Source organism: Equus asinus, chromosome X (assembly GCF_041296235.1).
Source record: "Equus asinus isolate D_3611 breed Donkey chromosome X, EquAss-T2T_v2, whole genome shotgun sequence".
Lineage (NCBI taxonomy): Eukaryota > Metazoa > Chordata > Mammalia > Perissodactyla > Equidae > Equus > Equus asinus.
In genome coordinates this window covers 37699928-37711393 of record NC_091820.1, presented here as the reverse complement: position 1 = coordinate 37711393, position 11466 = coordinate 37699928, and the positions used below count along the sequence as shown (strand labels likewise).

The window sequence follows — 11466 nt, the reverse complement described above, 5'->3', positions numbered from 1 at the left end:
TTTGTCTCATGCCTCTTTTATGCTGGTTAGAATGTTGTTTTTTGAGGATATGATGTTAAGTGCTGTAGCAGTCATCTTGTGGACAGTAATTAATTCAATAAATATTTATTGAGTGCATCCTATGTGCCAGGGAATGTTCTAGGTTCTGGGTACACAAGAGTAAATAAAACAGACTTAAGTCTCTGCCTTCACAGAGCTTACATTCTAATGCGGGAGAAAGAAAATAAATAAAATATATGGTATCCCTGATGGTGATAAGTGATATAGAGAAAAATGAAGCAGGGGAGGAAGAGAGGGAACGTAGAGATAGGGTTGTAATTTTTAATAGAGTTATCGAGGACAGCCCAATTAAAAAGGAGTTATTTGAGAAAAAAAAATTGCATGCTTCATGAATTCAGGTATCTTCACAGGGGCCGTGGTAATCTTCTCTATATTTTTTCACTTTTAGGGAATATGTGCTATTGAATAAAGGGGAGATGTTGCTACACATTAGGATGGTAGAACATAAAGATGGAAAGAGCCTGTGTCTTTGAAGACATCATTGAACTGCTGAATTAAGCAATCCTGGAATTGACTTGGTTCCATACTTCTTGTTATGTGAGATCATGAAGTGTCTTTATTGCCTAAGTGAGAATTAGTCATATATCTGGAGTCACAGCCTAAGTACTGTAACTGATCCAGTGGTTATTCAGTAAGTTCACTTGACTGGCTCAGGAAGCAGATATAGGGACAGCTTCCTGATTTCAGTTGTGCAGGATTTGGAAGATGGGAGCGCTAGAGCTGGAAAAATCATCATTTTGAAACTATTTTGTTAAAGATTAGTTTAGGAAAAGTTCAATGGACACTAAATCTGGGGGACATTTTAATGAAGAGCAAGTTACAGACTGGTCAGAGGGGCAATGTTAAAGGCTGAATGTTACCAGGGATCCCAGGAAGGGAATTACCAATCTGGAAGATTGAAGATGACCATAAAAGAACATAAAGATGAGGAAGAATAAAGGTACTAGAAGAAGGGAAATTATTTGGGAGATGGGAAAGCATGTGAAGCAGGAAAGCACAGCCTTTGGCATGAAAGATTTGGGTTAGAGCTGCAGTTCTGATGGTTATTGGCTGAGTGACCTTGGATGAGTAGCTTCATCTCTGAGCCTCAGTTTCCTTGTCTGTAAAATGACAATGATGATACCTGCCTTAAGGTAGATGTTGGAGGATTAAATGAAGTAATTTATAGGAAAGTTCCCTGGCATATAGCAGGTTTTCAATAGTAGTAGAGTTTGGTCGACTGTGTCAGTATAGCATAGTAGGTAGACATGTAGGCTCTGAAATCAGACTGCCTCAGTTCAAAACCTTGCTCAGCCACTTACCAGCCAAGTGACTTGGTCAGGTTAAATAATCCCTGGTTTCAGTTTTTTCAACATCAAATAGTAATGACAGTGATGTCTACCTGAATATTTGTATTAAATTAGACGCTAAATGTAAAGTGCTTAGAATAGTGTCTGGTTGAGTAAGTGCTCGGTAAATTTTAGTTGATATTATTAAATGTGACAGATATTTCAAGGAGGATCACCGCATTATAAAAAAAAATGGTGTACTCCACTGTACTCAAAACTATCAGAGGAATAATAACAGTAATCAACGAATCTCAATTTATAGATTTAAAGAAAACCTTTCTTGTCCTTCCTCAGAAGCTCTTGGAACGTATTATGAAGCTTTATAACACTAAATCTACTATCTTACAAAGAGCTTAAGTGTCTTGCTTCAGGTCATGATGTTGGGAATTAGAACCCAGCCCTTCACTGAATCTTCTTCCTGAACTAAATTGCTCTTTATTTCCTCTTTACATATAGTACCTAAAATTCTTCCAAGTTTGGCTTCTCGCCACTGAAGTACTTGACCCCAAGTCTCATGTCCCCTCTCCCAGACAAAAGACTTGAGACTTAATAAGAGATAATACTCAAAACCTTTAAAACACCTTTTGTCTCAGTAGGAGCTGGGTCTGGAAGGTCCCCTCTGCGTCAGTCATTTCCCTGTAGTTGTTGGATCATAGGAAGGCATGGCAGGAGCCTGGGGAGAGGGAGGTTGGAGTGGCCAGGGCCAAAGGAGTACTTGAGAGGCTTTACGCAGTGGCTATTTACAAACCAATACAGAAGTATGTTAATATTTTAACCCCAGAATTTTAATCACAATGCATACCAGCTGTATATCAGTCCTGGGCCTAGGAGAACATTCTTAGCCACCCCAAACACTGCCATAGAGAGTTCTTGAATTCCTTGAGATCCTCCTGCCAGCTATAATTAGACATACAGCTAATACTATAACATTGCAAATAGGGGGTTTAAATAAGTCTCTAAAATTCTACCGTTGACCTTGGAAAAGTGTGCCTGTTCTGCTGCTGCTGCATTTATACTTAAATCCAAGGTGAGGTTTATTAGATATGAAGATTACAACTTGCCCATGTGGTGGAGTTAAGCTAGAGGGTCTCCAACTATATTTTTCAAGTAGAAGGCATCCTGTGGTTTGAGAATGGCCAAAGGTTAAGGTGAGTCCTATTAGCTGTTCACATTTCACCAGTATTGGCTGCCAAGTGCAGACAGTGCAGCGAGTCCCTTCTGTTCTCTTGCTCCCAACATTGAACTTTAGATTCAGGGAGCTGAGGAGGGGAAGGGACCCCAGTGTGGACTTGGGACCTTGACTGCTGCAGGAGAAACAGCCGTATGTCTTTCAGAGGCAGAGGTTTCAGTCTCCCATCCTGAAGCTCACAGGCTCCTTTTGGCCACCCAGGAAACAGGTGACGCTGAAGCTGGGCAGGCAGGAGACAGACAGAGCCGACCCAAGGCACCAGAGTGTCAGGTACACAAGGGGCCTAGAGTCCATCTGTCCCACTTCATCAATCCTTCTCCCTCCGGGCCATTATCAGACTCAGGCTAGAAAAATTTTTCAGATTGCCTGCTCCCACCCTCTCTAGCGGGTGTAGGACTCCCCTCCTCACCCTTTGTGCCATGCTCTCCCCACCCAGTTTCTAAGTGAACTGGGACAGACCTGGAAGCTCCCTGCCTCAGCAGGCACAGGATTCCACTTGATAGAATGTTCTTCCTGCTGGTGAGCCAAACTTGCTCCCCTGTAACTTCCTCCTACACACCCATGTTCTGCCCTCAGGACAACCAGCCAGACAGGACTGCCCCTTATTCTCAGGAATGTCCATCACATATTTGAACACAGCTTCCTCTTCCATTCTTGCTCCCTAGCCAGATTTCTCTTTCCCAATCTAAATATCCTCACCTCTTTCAGTCACTCCTTATCAATGCCAAAGGAGATGATGCTTATCTTGGTGCCTAAGTGGGGCAACTAATTGCCCAACCAGGGCAACTTGGGTTTGATTCACACTTGTGAAACTTTGGGTAAGTCACTTTGCCTCTGTAAGACTCAGTTTCCCCATGTGTATAATGGTCTCCTTTCTGGTAATGGAATGTACTTCCATTCTATGGCAGAAGCTTGTGGGACATAATGACAGGGTTACACCTGACTAATCATGATTTTTTTCCCTAAAATTCTCAATGTGGTGTTAATAGGTGAGGCTGTTCATGTACTACAAGAAATGCAGTGATTGGTTCATCTTGGCTAACGTTTAGCTAACAAGCTGTTGTTTGTGCCACGTTATTTGCTCTTGTCATTGGTTATGTTCTTAATTTTGCATGTTTCATGGTTACTATATTTTTGCATTTTATCTCTAATTCCTAAAATGTATTAATGGCTCAAAAGTGGTTCATCCAAGTACGAAAGTAGTGATGAAAAACAATAGCGACTCAAGGTAACATTAAAAACGTAAATAGTGAGCTTGACTTTGGGTTAAATATAGAATGTGAAGATACATGCACTAGGACAAGTAAATCCGAAAATATATGAGACAATAAAGCTTTTAATTTACATTGCTACTTTTTCATGATTAATACACGGCTTTTCTATAATAAAAAACAATTTCTGCTAATGTAGATGCAGAAATTAGTAAAGAGGAATTAAAACAATGAATATCTGAACTCTGATTTTTATTGTGTGGAAACTGTAGTCTGTTATGAAACTTTATCCAGTGATGCCACTGTAGCTTTCATAACCTTTTCATAGAAAGTACACACCAGCACCCTCTGGTAACCACTCAAATGTCACCAGGAAAAGCAGCAAATAATGCTTTTCAGTACTAAACTGATGAATGTCATTACTAATGAGAGATAAGAGGCCCAAACTACAATGGCATCAACAAAATTGCACTGCTTAGAGTATATGCACTACTTCTAACACAATTTCTAAGAAACTTATAACACTAACCACAAAGTTTGTGGCAACTATTATATTCAAAAAAATTCAAAATGAATTTTTGGCACAATTCCTTTATCATCATTATATGTTTCATAATATCATTGGGTTACACAGTGGAAGAATAATTTCTAATGTGTGAACATGCTATGGAATATTTTCAGTTGGCATATTGATATGTTCAAGAAAAGTGCTAGTAAACTTTTGTTCCATTTATCAGTGAAAAACCAGCATTCAAGAGAAGATAATATTCATTTATTTAAAGATCATTTTGTGATGTGTGCTAAAGATTGAAAAAGTTGAGATAAAATCAATACTGACAAAGCAGCAGCTATACATGCAGCAAGGAAGGATGCTGCAGCCACAAGAATAAAAGAAGCATCTGAATGTCAATTCATACTTAGATATATTCAAAGAAATATGAGTGGTCAACAGTATACCTCTTGATTTGATTCAGTGTTGAAGAAAAGGGTCAAGATTTGGATTATGATAACATGTCTCCCATTGAGTGTTCATCTTTCCATGATGTTAAGTGAAGACATGGGCAGTAAGTATGAGTCTATCTTTCCACACTGATTTATGAGGGCTATCGAGGGGAAAGATATTCTCCCAAGTTTTTTGAGGGATGAAACCTAAAGCTTTTCTTCATGACAGTGATAACACCATAGACCAAGTGTATCATTTAAATTGAATTTTTCAAGTGGTGTGTCTTAGCAATATATTTCATATTTTGAACAGACTCAACTTATCACTTCAGGGCTTAAGCATTACCATTTTATGACATCAGGATTTCTTTAGGTGACTTAAATGTGGTACAAATGGTTAATTTACCAGGAATTTGACTTCATGATTTTTCTTTGTTTTGCTTGTCAGAGAAAAAAATTTGGCATATTTAAAAACCACATCCATGGGCCGGCCCTGTGGCTGAGTGGTTAAGTTTGTGCGCTCTGCTTTGGTGGCCCAGGGTTTTGCCAGTTCGGATCCTGGGCATGGACATGGTACCGCTCATCGGGCCATGCTGAGGTGGCGTCCCACATGCCACAACTAGAAGGACCCACAACTAAAAATGTACAACCATGTACCTGGGGGCTTTGGGGAGAAAAAGGAAAACAAAATAAAAAAATAAAAAGCACATCCACATATTGTAAGGAAGCATGAAAAAATTCCTTTCACAGCAGAATGCAACCAAAGAAAAGATTAGATCCATTTCCTACTGTCTTCCAAGTTGAAACATCCACCCTTCCAGTTTTTAAGTGTGAAAGCTTATCATCTTCCTGTCTGATGGAGTGTTGAATGCAGTCTTTAGTGAGAAATCATTCCATAATTTCTAGGTTAATGTGCTATCCAATTATGTATATCCAAAACTATCTGCAAGAGCCACCAAATACTTGTGGCCATTCCCAACAACTTTAATTTGTGAATTGAGGCTTTTCTTTTGGTGAAAATAAAGATAAGAAAAGAAATCAAAGGGATATCAAGCCTGACCTATAACTCCAGTTATTATTTAACTATATATAGGGGTCTTCATGAAATATTGCAAATAAATTCTTGTTATTCTCACTATAGTAAAATATTATTTTCTTTGATTTTTAAAATTCAGTTTCCTTGTTTTTAGTTAAAGTTTATAATGGATATTTGTGTGTGTATATCAAAAACATGGAAAACACTAACTTATATGATATGACTTGGGAGCTAAGCAACTTTTCCAACCCAAATATCTCCCCCATGCCTGAATTTATGCCACCAGAGCTTTTTCTCTTTTCTTTTTTTCATAATCAAAATGGAAAAGCCCACTAACGGCTAGCACATTAAGCTTCTTACTAGTTATCAATGCCTTATTGTAGATGAATTTATTAAATCTTTTCCCAAGTAATTGATAGATGAGAACAAATGTTGATAGGGAAAAAGATTAGGCAGGGAAGACAGGCCCAGAGAACAGGGTTAGAATCATCATCTAAGAAGCCACGAAGCAATTCTGGTGCCCAAGCTCCAACCTAGACAATTTTTTAAAAATAGTTTACTATTGGGGCTGGCCCCATGGCCGAGTGGTTGGGTTCGCGCGCTCCGCTGCAGGCGACCCAGTGTTTCGTAGGTTCGAATCCTGGGCGCGGACATGGCACTGCTCATCGGACCACGGTGAGGCAGCGTCCCACATGCCACAACTAGAAGAACCCACAACTAAGAATACACAACTATGTACCGGGGGGCGTTGGGGAGAAAAAGGAAAAAATAAAAAATCTTTAAAAAAAAATAGTTTACTATTTATTTATTTTTTTTGAGGAAGATTAGCCCTGAGCTAACTAACATCTGCTGCCAATCCTCCTCTTTCCATCCTCCTTCTTTTCCAATCCTCCTTTCCAGGAAGATCCGTGCCCATCTTCCTCTACTTTATATGTGGGACACTGACCCCAGCATGGCTTGCCAATCGGTGCCACGTCCCCACCTGGGATCCGAACCCTCAAAGCCCCGGTCACTGAAGTGGAACGTGCAAACTTAACAGCTGGGCCACCAGCTGGCCCCTAACCTAGACAATTGAATAAAAACAAAAATTTCCCGGGTGATTCCATCATTCAACCAGGGTTGAGAACCACTGGTCTCTATGCTTCCAGCTAGTTTTGTTTCATTGGTGGCTGTGGCTGTTGCAGAGGGAGCAGATCCTGGGCTTCTGATGACTGCAGAAGGGAAGGACACTAGGTAGCAGAGAAGGGAAGATGCTGGCTAGAGAAGAGTACATTAATAAAAGGGAAGATAGGAGGGGCCCGGCAATAAAACTGGTTTAATTTTCAGGTCAAATTTTATTCAAATTATCTAGTTAAGACAGACTACATATGGTCTCTTTCAATGTTCTGGAGCACTTGATAAATATGTCCATTGTGAAGGGGTTTCTAGGGGGAACTAGCTGAGAAATTTGGCAGTAACCTTAGCAATGTACATAAGCAACTCTCTGCTTGAGGCACTCTTGTAGAAGGATGGAATGTGGAGTGAACTCTAATAAGGAAAGAGGAAAAAAACACACACACACAAGAAAAACTGCCCACACAAAATGGCTATAAAACTTTGTATGACTGGGGTTAATCTAGTAAGTGGAGCATTTGGTCTTATTCATGGAAAGGAAGAAAGGAGAAATTTTATTTATTTATTTATTTACTTATTTACTGAGGAAGATTAGCCCTGAGCTAACATCTGCCAGCAATCCTCCTCTTTTTGCTGAGGAAGACTGGCCCTGAGCTAACATCCGCGCCCATCTTCCTCTACTTTATATGTGGGATGCCTACCACAGCATTGCTTGCCAAGCGGTGCCATGTCCCCACCCGGGATCCGAACCCACGAAGCCCCGGCCAGCAAAGCGGAACATGTGAACTTAACCGCTGCGCCTCCAGGCTGACACCAAAAGGAGAAATTTTAGAGGAGAGAGATTACCACTAGTCTTTCTCTCTCCTACCCCCTTGCCTCCGCTTAAGGTGTTCTTTCAGGCTGAGAGAGGGAGAGACAAAATAGGAAGGCAAGTTGATCTGACAGCTGAGATGAAGGCTGAAGAGATTTTTATGCCAAACAAGAGGTGCAGGCTTAACTGCCAGGAAAAGTTTTCCTTTCCAAACTATGGCAAGGAAAAGGAATTAAGAACAAGAGAAAGGGAACAAAGATGTCTAATTTTGTCTAATAACTTTCTTTAAAAGCTGCCCTAAAGTATCAGCTTTTAAAAGGAAATATTTGTTTAAAGTTGTTTTAAGATTAGTCATATGTTTGATACAAGGAGGTAGGGTTAATTATTTGTGCTTTTAAATCTTTTGGGCCTGAGTTCAGAATTCTCGTGTGACTCTCCGGAAAGACAAATGCCTTTCTACTTATCCTTTGACACTGCACAGATCATCTTCTCTCCTAGACTATCCTCTCTAAGTGGAGAGACAGCATGGTATAGTGGAAAGCCTATGAGACTTGGGTATCAGACACACCTGGCTTCAAACACCAGGTCTGCTCTTGTGAGCTATGTGAACTTGGGCAAAGAACTTTGCCTTACTGATGTGAAATTTCCTCACTTGTAAAATGGGAAAATAATAGTGCCTACTTCTTGGGTTTTTCTGGAGGATTAAATGAGATGATGTATACAGGGTAGCAAGCACGTCGTGGGTGCTTTTATAATTACAATACTAGATGTTAAGCTGTATTTCCTCCTTGTTCTTTTCAAAGGTACTGAAAATGTCCTGTAAAGGTGAAACCCGAGATTAAAGAAGACGAAAAATAAAATGTTGAAATGAGGTATCACAATATGCCCAATTCACTGCAAAGAGACAACTCAAGTTTGTGAAGGTGAGACTTTCTTGGCAGACTATAATCAATACCACATTTTTCTTGCATGCATGAAATCTGAACTAGTGTCTAGGCATCCTAAATGCATTTTCCTTATTTGAGTAAAAGAGGAGTCTTTTTTAACTGGACACTTTAGAAAGAAGGCCAAACTATTGATTGCACAAATTTCAGAGAGCATAGCTCTCAACATAGCTCTATAATTACCATCTCAGTCCAGGGATATTCAGTGGGTGGTCTCAACAGAACAAGTTGTTTTGCTCACTGACTCAATCTCAACTATAAAGACAATTTTCAGCAATAAGGCAGATTATACATGAATTGGAGGTATTCTGTTTTGGAGCTATCTAGTATTTGGAGCTACCAAGCATAGTTTCTTCCTTGGGTACCGGGAAACCACAGTGTTTATCTATTTGCTGCATCAGTGTTCAGCACTCGCCTTTGTACTTATTTATTTATTCATCTTTTGAGGAAGATTAGTCCTGAGCTAACATCTGCCACCAATCCTCCTATTTTTGCTGAGGAAGACTGGCCCTGAGCTAACATCTGTGCCCCTCTTCCTCTACTTTATATGTGGGATGCCTGCCACAGTGTGACTTAACAAGTACTGCCTAGGTCAGCACCTGGGATCCGAACCAGTGAACCCCAGGCTGCCAAAGCAGAATGTGCCAACCTAACCGCTGCACCACCGGGCCAGCCCCATCATCTTTTTAGACCTGGTAGGCTGGATCCTCTCGATCACACTACAGTGACAGTTGACCAACAGTCCTTATTTCACTTTGGTATACTTCTGTCTACTGGGGCTTCTCTGAGTCCCCAGGTAGCCCAGGGATAGGGTTACCTACAGTGGTGTGCTACTGGCTTACATCTGCTCATGAGAGCTGATAGATTTTCAAGAAGTTTTCAAGGAAGTTGTTAAACACAGCTATAATTAAAAATTAAATTATATAAACTTACATTTGAATAAAGATAAATATTCACCATTAGCAATTATTTTACTACATTTTATTATTATCTATGAAGCTGAAGTTATTTATATCTGTTTTATCTATATGGCGGAAATACTATATAATGGTGAGTTTCCAAGCCTCTCTTCTTAACTCTGCATTCAATGATGCCACATTGATAGCTTGAAATTGGCCATGGTAGGAATATTTACAAGAGGGAAATTGGAAAATGCTACAAATTAAGGTCTTTTTCCCCCAAGAGAGCTAGTGGTTAAATATTTACCATCATACCTTTGTACTTACCTCCCTTAAGTCTCTAGGGAACCTAATGGTCATCATCTCAAGTGGAACACTAAGTGGATCTCTGAGCCCAAAGCAGTATTTCCTTGTACAGCCTTGTAATTGGCTGTTATTCCTCACTGCCCTCTTCTCATTCTTATTCTCTCTCTCTCTTCTGTCTCCTGTCTTTATAAAAGTATCTCTTTATATCTCTTCTTATTGGGAGCATATATTGGACTAATTTCTCTCCTTTAAGCCTTTGAGGCCATGAGCTCCAAACCCTTTTAAATGCGAAGAAGGAAAGAACTCTGGTTTCCACTGTAGTTGAATGGAGATGTGCTGGCAACATTATCCGTTCAGTTATTTATGCATTCATGAAGCTTTTATTAAGCATTTGCTATGTGCCAAGCAGCTAGGTACTGAGAATCCTGAGATAAAATAAGACATGGCTCTGCTCTCAAGAACCTCATAGTCTAGAAGGGAGACAGACAAGTAAACATAGAATAATCAGACAATATGATAAGTGCTGAAACAGAGATATGTATAGACTGTTATGGGAAATTGGAGGACTAAGCAACTAAAATTTTCCAGAGAGAGTGGGGACTGGGGAAGTTTTCATAGAAGTAACATTTGGATTCAGTATTGAAGCATGAGTAGACATTCTTAAGACCAAGGAGGCATGGAAGGGCATTCTGAGGATTAGAAACAAGGAGTTGTCTTGGGGAATGGCAAGCATCATAGTTAAAAATTGTCAGACTTAAGAAAACTTGAACAAATAAATGAGTTTAATGGAAGAATTGATAAAGGCTTTGGCAGAAAAATAAAGCAAAATACTAATTAGAGTGTCTCTGGGAATTTAGATAAATAGGAATGAATGTATGGTCTTTTCGAGTACCACCATATGGCTGAAACAGTTCCAACTATTTTCTGTCCTTATGCTCAAGATTAAAATTTTTGAGAGAGGATATGTTTGGTATACTACGTATCACATGCCCACTCACGCCCTGACTAGGGTTGGGCAGAGAATCATGCATTACAGCATCACCAAGACTGCACCAAACAGGAGAGGAACAGTTCCCTGGAAGGAAAAATCATAGTGCAGATATCAGAAGAAATGGAAATGGATGGTGGTTTAGCAACAACAAAAGGTGTGCAACATAGTGTTCTCTAATTCAAGCAGCATCTCTGGCCATAGCTGGGTCTCCTCTTAAGTTCTAATTTCTGCTGAGGAGCCTTCCCTCAATTTTTAAAACTTCTACCTGGCAGCCTCTACAATGAGCTTGACACCTGGGCTATAGTAACACTAACTCCTCCCTGTCCTCTTGCAGTCCTGGGGATGGTAGGGAGGTTTCTACATTGCTAATCTCTGGGTCGCCTCACTTTCTCCTGCTTGGCCTCTCAGCTCTCCCACTTTGTTTCTCCTACTATATTTCATCTATTGAACACTTCATATAGGCACTGTTTTCCTGACTAGACTCTCACTGGTGTAATTCCTGCTCCCTTTGCCGGGGCAAAAACTGACAAAAATCAACACAGAGGGCCACTGGGCTCAGAAGAGCTCACATATCAAGGCTGCAAATGGGGCTATTTCATTTGCATACCTGGACTTTAATCTTCAGATCACTAGTGC

At 40.1% G+C, this 11466-nt stretch overlaps 1 pseudogene; it reads right to left on the bottom strand.

Moving 5' to 3' along the window:
* Positions 1-370: 370 nt before the first annotated feature.
* LOC123282763 (U6 spliceosomal RNA) lies at positions 371-469 on the bottom strand (annotated as a pseudogene).
* Between the last annotated feature and the right edge of the window lie 10997 nt (positions 470-11466).